The sequence below is a fragment of the Oryctolagus cuniculus genome, chromosome 15 (assembly GCF_051225735.1).
Source record: "Oryctolagus cuniculus isolate XC-2025 breed Fujian yellow rabbit chromosome 15, ASM5122573v1, whole genome shotgun sequence".
NCBI lineage: Eukaryota > Metazoa > Chordata > Mammalia > Lagomorpha > Leporidae > Oryctolagus > Oryctolagus cuniculus.
Genome location: NC_142881.1, coordinates 34,497,311 through 34,504,978, shown reverse-complemented (window position 1 = coordinate 34,504,978; position 7,668 = coordinate 34,497,311).

Below are 7,668 nucleotides of genomic sequence, written 5' to 3'. Positions count from 1 at the left end.
TACTTTTGTTAAAATTTTCTCCAAGGTATAAGAGAGTGAACATTAGAGTACCACAATGGTGTAATATGATCACAATTAAATCCCAGTTCTACAACCCGTGAGCAGCGTGACTCTGGGCAAGTCTCCAGCCCTCTTAGTCTTCCTATTCCCATTTGAAAAAATATTAATAATAATAGCAAATTAAATTTCAGAGTCCTTAATAAAGACCAATGCATCTACGTTAATGGAGTTGGCTCACTCTAAGCAAAATGTTTCTAATAAGTAGTGCTGTCAAATCTTACCTGGGGGGCCAGCACTGTGGCATGGTAGGCTAGGCCTCCACCTGTGGCACCAGCATCCCATATAGGCACTGGTTCTTGTTCTGGCTGCTCCTCTTCTGATCCAGCTCTCTGCCTATGGCCTGGGAAAGCTGTAGAAAATGGCACAAGTGCTTTGGGGCCTGCACCCATGTGAGAGATCTGGAAGAAGCTTCTGGCTCCTGGCTCCTGGCTCCTGTCTCCTGGCTTCAGATTGGCCCAGTTCTCACCATTGCGGCCATCTGGGGAGTGAACCAGTGAATGGAAGACCTTTCTCTCTCTGTCTCTCCCTCTCTATTTCTATGGCTTTACCTCTCAAAAAAATGAATAAAATCTTTAAAAAAAATATTACCTGGGCTAACTAAAAAGGGAATGAGGTCTCTGATACTGGATGGCAGTGATCACCATGGCTGATATGATGCTAGAAAGTTCAGGTTCTGGCTCTGCTCCTCATTCCAGCTTCCTGCTAATGCGCATTTTGGAAGCCAGGAGGAAGTGTCTGAAGTTGTTGGGTCCCTGCCATCCACATGGGGGCCCAGGTTGAGTTCTCAGTTCCCATACCTGGCTTGTTCCAGCACCAGCTGTTATAAGAATTGGGGCAGTGAACTGCTTAGTGGTTGGAAACAGCTTGTTTCTGTGTCCTTCTGCCTTTTGATTGAATAAAATTTTAAATTTAAATATAGAAGATGGGTAAAAAACCTGAACATTTTTCAAAGTAGATGCACATGACTAACCATTTCATGAAAAGATCCACATTGTCCCTAATCATCAAAACAATGCAAATTAAAACCATAATGATAAATCATCTGACAGCTGTTGGGATTACTGTTACCAGAAAGTAAAAGATGAGTGCTGGTGAGTATGTACAGGAAAGGGAACCATTGCATGCTTGTTAATGAGAATGTAATTGGTAGAGCTAAGAGTATGGAAGGTTCTCAAAAATTCATTGAGTTCCTGAGCTGGGAAATCCTTCTCCCTCTGCCTTTGGACATTGCAAATTGTGAAATGAGTCCAAATGAGGCATTTGGACTCCAGGATTTGCACCAGAAGACCCCCTTTTCCCTTGTCAGGTGTTTGTCTCTCACTTTAGGCCATGCTTGTTCTCAGTAGTTTGAAAAAAGACTGGATTTTCTGGTTGCTTCTCTTGATGATGCCATATTTCGGGCCTTCTAGACCTCCATAATCATCTAAGCAAACTCCTATAATGAACATCCACTTAGGTATTTACCCATGACTGATACAACTACCATTAGTAGTTTGTAGCAAGGAAGCTACAAATTGGATTTTGCACTGTAACAGCCCATATTCATTATGGATTCCTACAGTAACCAAAAAGAAAGGACAAGAGGCTATGTCTGAAGCTAAAACCCAAGTTTATCTTCTTACTCAGAAGAGAAGGAGAGAGACACAGAAAGGCAGGGGGGAGAGATGAAGAAGAAGAAGAAGAGGAAGAAGGAGGAGGAGGAGGAGAGGATAAGAGAGGAGGAGGAAGGAGAGGAGGAAGAAAAATAACATATAATTGTTTTAGAATCTCACCTTTTCCACCGATGCCACAGTTCACTAGGCTAATCCTCTGCCTTGCGGCGCCGGCACACCAGGTTCTAGTCCTGGTCGGGGCACCAGATTCTGTCCTGGTTGCCCCTCTTCCAGGCCAGCTCTCTGCTGTGGCCAGGGAGTGCAGTGGAGGTTGGTCCAAGTCCTTGGGCCCTGCACCCCATGGGAGACCAGGATGAGCACCTGGCTCCTGCCATCGGATCAGCGCAGTGCACCGGCCACAGCGCTATGGCCGCGGCGGCCATTGGAGGGTGAACCAATGGCAAAGGAAGACCTTTGTCTCTGTCTCCCTCTCTCACTGTCCACTCTGCCTGTCAAAAAAAAAAAAAAAGAATCTGATCTTTTTTGAGAACCAGTAACAAAAAAATAGAAGATGGAGGGAAGGAGGATGGGAAAGAAGAAGGCAGGAAATAATACATTCTCAGAATTATATATATGAACTACATTTAATCTGTTATCTTTGTATTAATATCTGTCTTGGAATGAGAAGGTAAAAAGGTCATGCCAAGATGGCCACTGAGGTGAGAAGGTCATGCCAAGATGGCTGCTGACAACAGAAACTGCCTGGCAACAGGCCGTGATTGGATGGCTTTGGAAACGACATGACAACAGAGCCTGACTGATAACAGGTTGTGATTAGATGGCTTTGGAAACTGCCTGGCAACAGGCTGTGATTGGTTAGGGCATAGACTGCCCCTTGACTGGATTGGCTGCCTTGGCTATATAAGCAGCTGTAACAACTGAAATAAATGAGTCTGCAGGCTGCTCACCTCTGGCCCACTTTCACCCCACTCCTGGGGTCTGTGTGGTGACTACGTGCCTCTTGCCCCCACCACGCTCCTCCTCTCAGGACAAATCCTCTCAGAAGAGATCAACCTCAACATCTGGCGCACCAACGTGACTGAGAGAGAGAGATAGCGTGTCAGACTCGATGAGGTCCCCCCTTGATTTTGGCAAGTAGGCCCCTCGGTGTTTTGTGTGCTGTTCAGTTCTGTGACGGTGAACCCCTTTCCTTGTCCTTGTCCTTGTCCTGGGTCTAAGTGACCCGAGGTTAGGCACATACCACCCAGAAGCATATGCTGTTTCTTGGCTCCTCTTTTTACTTTCAGTTTGCCCAGCAAATTCACATAAGGGACTGATCATCCCAGAATTCGGAACCAAGTCATCTTCCCTCAATCGGGAGAGGTGATGCTCCGGAGACACCATGTGGGCATACGGCCTTGACCTAACGAATCAAGGAAGTTCCCCCACTAACCACAGGACATACTTAAGATCTGATACACCACTGTCTGTTCATCTAACGTAAGGAACCCCTGAAGAATGCCATCAGCATTTCTATCAGAAGAAATCAATCACAACAAATATCATGATAATATGAAAAAAATTAAAGTATCAGATGCCAAAAATAATAAAGCAAAGAAAAAAGTATATCTGGGACATGTATTTTTTTTAAAACTTCAGTAATAAATTACCATCCCAGTCATAAAAAATACTTGATATTCTTTGAGAAATATGCTGGCCTATGTGTGTGATGAGAAATCTAATGATAGCGTTTATTTAGAGAAAAGTTTTTGAATTCTATTCCCCAAAGTTCAAAAGAGTACAAAAGGGAAAACTTCTCTGAACTTTTCACTTATTCATGGGAGAATTATTGACTCAGCAACTGTTCAATTTTCAACAATTTTTTAAGATCAAAGTGAGACTGCAGGATATCTAGGAATTACTCAGCTAGTATTTGTGGAATGTATTTTGATTTAAATTCTTTCCAGTGCAGAATTCACTCCAGAATTGGAGCCTTTGCCTTGGCAGTGGAAATATGGATGCCCTCTTCCCATCCTAGTATCTGGTTTCAAGTCTCAGATCTGCTTTTTCTTAAAGAAAAGATTGATTGATTTATTTGAAAGGCAAAATTATAGAGCAGCAGACAGAGAAAGGTCTTATATCTGCTGGTTCACTCCCGAAATGGCCACAAAGGCTGGAACTGCACAGATCCTAAGTCAGGAGCTCCATCCAGCTCCCCAATTCTGGTACAGGGATCCAAGCACTTGGGCCATCTTCCACTGCTTTCCCAGTCCATAGCGGAGAGCTGGATTGGAAGTGGAGCAGCCAGGACTTGAACCGGAGCCCATATGCAATGCTGGTACTGAAGGCAGCAGCTTTACCCACTATACCACAGCATCGGCCCCTCAAATCTGCTTTTGATTATATTTCCCTGCTAGTGGGCATTCCTGGAGGCAGTAGTGACAGCTCAGGTGATTGGGTTCCTACCACCTATGTGGGAAACTTGTGTTGAGTTCTGGTTTCTGACTTTAGTTAAACCTATCCCTGTAGTATAGAAGCCTGAGCAGTATTAGAGTCCTGTGTTTGACTCCTGTGTACATGGCCTCTTAGTTAGGGACTTCTTCCTTTTTTTGCTAATTACAGACTGTTACTGCTTCTCTTAAATTCACTGGCTGATGTGATTTGTCAGCTATCCTTAATCTACATTAAATTCAAAGACATAAAATTATACATCTTTATGGGGTACATTGTGATATGGGGTACATGTATAAATTCTGTGATGTCCACTCAGGGTAAACATATTTATCTCAAACACAATGAGCTTTTCTTTATGTCCAGTGTTGGAGGATGGTAATGAAGACAGCCCCCCATCTGCCAAGACCAGTAATAGGCTGGGTCCCACCTGTGTGCCTAGTCACTAGACCCCTGGGGCTTCCCGCCAAGTCCACCCAAGACCAGTGGTGATGCATGCCCAAACATGTCCATCCCACCAATATTCATGTCTCCATCTGATATCAGACAATTCTGTAAACTCAGTCTGTTATTAGAGGTCAGAATTAAGGCTGGGGCTTCATCAGATATGGGTCTCAGGGTAGTCAACAGGACACTGAGCTCCAAGACAAGGCCTCAAGTGCCCTCTGCTGTCCTACTGGGAAGCAGCTGGAGTTTTGCTAGGTTTTCTGAAGATGTTTCATGGGGGGGGGGGGGGTTGTTGGAGGTCACCTGGCTCTGGAGGGTCCCAATACTCAGACTTCAGTTACACTGCTTCAGTCTGACTGAAATTTTCTGAGATAGGTTTTTCATTTGGTTTCAGTTCCCTCTTCCTGTCTCAAGCAGGAGGCTTCTCTGTCCAAGGCAACCTCCTTAGAGCTGGGGAGAGGTGACATAGGCAGCTCTTTCCTTCTTGCTTTTTTGAATGCAACTTTGCTTGTTATTATATGAGAAAAAGCACTGTGGTCTCTCACGCGACGTGGCTTCTGTAGCTCTTGTGTAAGTGACTTGGTACATAAAGAGCTGTTGAAGTTAATGATTATTGTTTATAGCCCTTTTCTGTACTCTTAAGGAACAGTGGTTTTTCTACTTACTATTTGTTTCTTTATTCTTTATTTAGTGGAAGTTTAAACTGTGACTATAAAGTAAATTAAAAGTATGTCTTAATATTAAAAGAAAAATAAGATAAGAAGAGGATAAGAGTAAGGGAAGAAGGAAGAGTAGGGTGGGAAGTATCATTATGCTCTTAAAATTGTATATGTGGCGTGGAGCCAAGATGGCAGAATAATGAGGACACACACTGATAGTCCGGGAAAAGATAGGTTGATAAAAGAGGAACTACAGTAATCACAGGGAAAGGCTCAGGGGAAAAATGCAGCGGAAACCCTTTTGGATCTAGTGGATGTGACACAGATGACCAGAGGGGAGAGCAGGGACACCCACGGCTCTGAGTCCACACATTGGCGCTGGAAGGGGAGGTGAGCTCAGTAACCCGAGACATTGGCAGGGAAACGGCAGACAGAGCCAAGAGGGAAGCAGGCTTGAGGTGGGAAAGTTCACCAGACTGACTACCTGAGAGAAGGAAAAAAAAAGTGGGGGGGGGGGTACTGGTACTTGCGAGTTTCTCTCTCCGCTGACCTTGCTAAAGCAAGCAAGGGACAAAGAGCAGGCACCATTATGGATATACATAACAAAAGGGTAGAGCTAATGAACTGAGGCAGGGGAAAAAAGATACAGTGAGTTAGAGGCCACCTGAGTACTCTCAAGAGACCCTACAATTCAGTAACCTAGGCAACCCGGTGGGAGACCCACAGGCCAGAGCTCTCTGGCAACACCCATATCAAGCCTCCAAGGCTCCTCCAACAGCGCAGTCCACTTAACACATATAGTATAAAAAAACTCACAGTGAGGGAAGAAGAATTAACTATGCCAAGAAACAAACACAAAAATCGAGGGAACAAGATCAACTAAGACACTATGATGCCTCCAAATAAACAAAACACACCAAGCCAAGATTATGAAGATGATGAGATAGAAGAAATGCAAGATATGGATTTCAAAAAATTTATGATAAGAACATTTAGAAGTTTTCAAAAGCAAATTCTTGAACTACAGAAATCCTTATTGGACAGGATAGAAAATCTCTCTCGTGAAAATGAAATTTTAAGGAAGAATCAAAATGAAACGCAGAAACTAGTAGAACAGGAAAGTGCGATAGTGAAGAGAAATCAAAATGAAATGAAGAACTCAATAGATCAAATGACAAACTCATTAGAGTCTAAAAAACCGAGTCAGTGAAACAGAAGAGAGAATATCAGACTTAGAAGACAGAGCAAAGGAAAACATACAGTCAGACGAAAGAAAAGAAGAGGAAATTAGAAATCTAAAAAATATTGTTGGGAATCTACAGGATACTATTAAAAAAAAACCAACATTTGGGTTCTAGGAGATCCTGAAGGCATGGAGAGAGAGAAAGGATTAGAAGGCCTTTTTAGTGAGATACTAGCAGAGAACTTTCTGGGTTTGGAGAGCACAGGGACATCCTAGTTCAGGAAGCTCATAGAACCCCTAGTAAACATGACCAAAAGAAATCCTCACCACGACACGTTGTAATTAAACTCAGCACAGTGAAGCATAAAGAAAAGATCCTAAAATGTGCAAGAGAGAAACGTCAGATTACTCTCAGAGGATCTCCAATCAGACTCACAGCAGACTTCTCATCAGAAACACTACAGGCTAGGAGGGAATGGCAAGACATAGCACAGGTGCTAAGAGAGAAAAATTGCCAGCCCAGAATATTATACCCTGCAAAACTCTCATTTGTGAATGAAGGTGAAATAAAGACCTTTCATAGCAAACAGAAATTGAAAGAATTTGTCGCCACTTGTCCAGCCCTGCAAAAGATGCTTAAAGATGTGCTACACTCAGAAACACAGAAACACGGCCATCAATATGAAAGAAGGTAAAGGAAGAAAACCAAACAGTAAAAGAGCATAGGAAGCTCAAAGCATGTACTAGAAAATATCTTTGGGAAAATGGCAGGGCAAAGTCACTATGTATCAATAGTCACATTAAACGTTAATGGACTTAACTCTCCAGTTAAAAGGTACAGACTGGCTGAATGGATTAAGGAACAAAACCCAACTATTTGTTGCCTACAAGAAACACATCTCTCTAACAAAGAGGCATGCAGACTGAAAGTGAAAGGTTGGAAAAAAATATTCCATGCCAAAAGAAACCAAAAAGAAGCAGGTGTAGCCATATCAACATCAGACAAAATAAACTTTAATACAAAAACTGTTGAGAGACAAAGAGGGGAACTATATAATGATGAAGGGTTCAATTCAACAGGAAAATGTAACTATTATGAATGTATATGCACCTAATTACAGGGCACAGGTCTATTTAAAAGATATGTTAAGGGACTTAAAGGGAGACTTAGACTCCAATACAATAGCACTGGGGGACTTCAATACTCCACTCTCAGAAATAGACAGATCATGATTTCATCATCATTTAAAAAAAAAATCATCTATTATTTTTCACT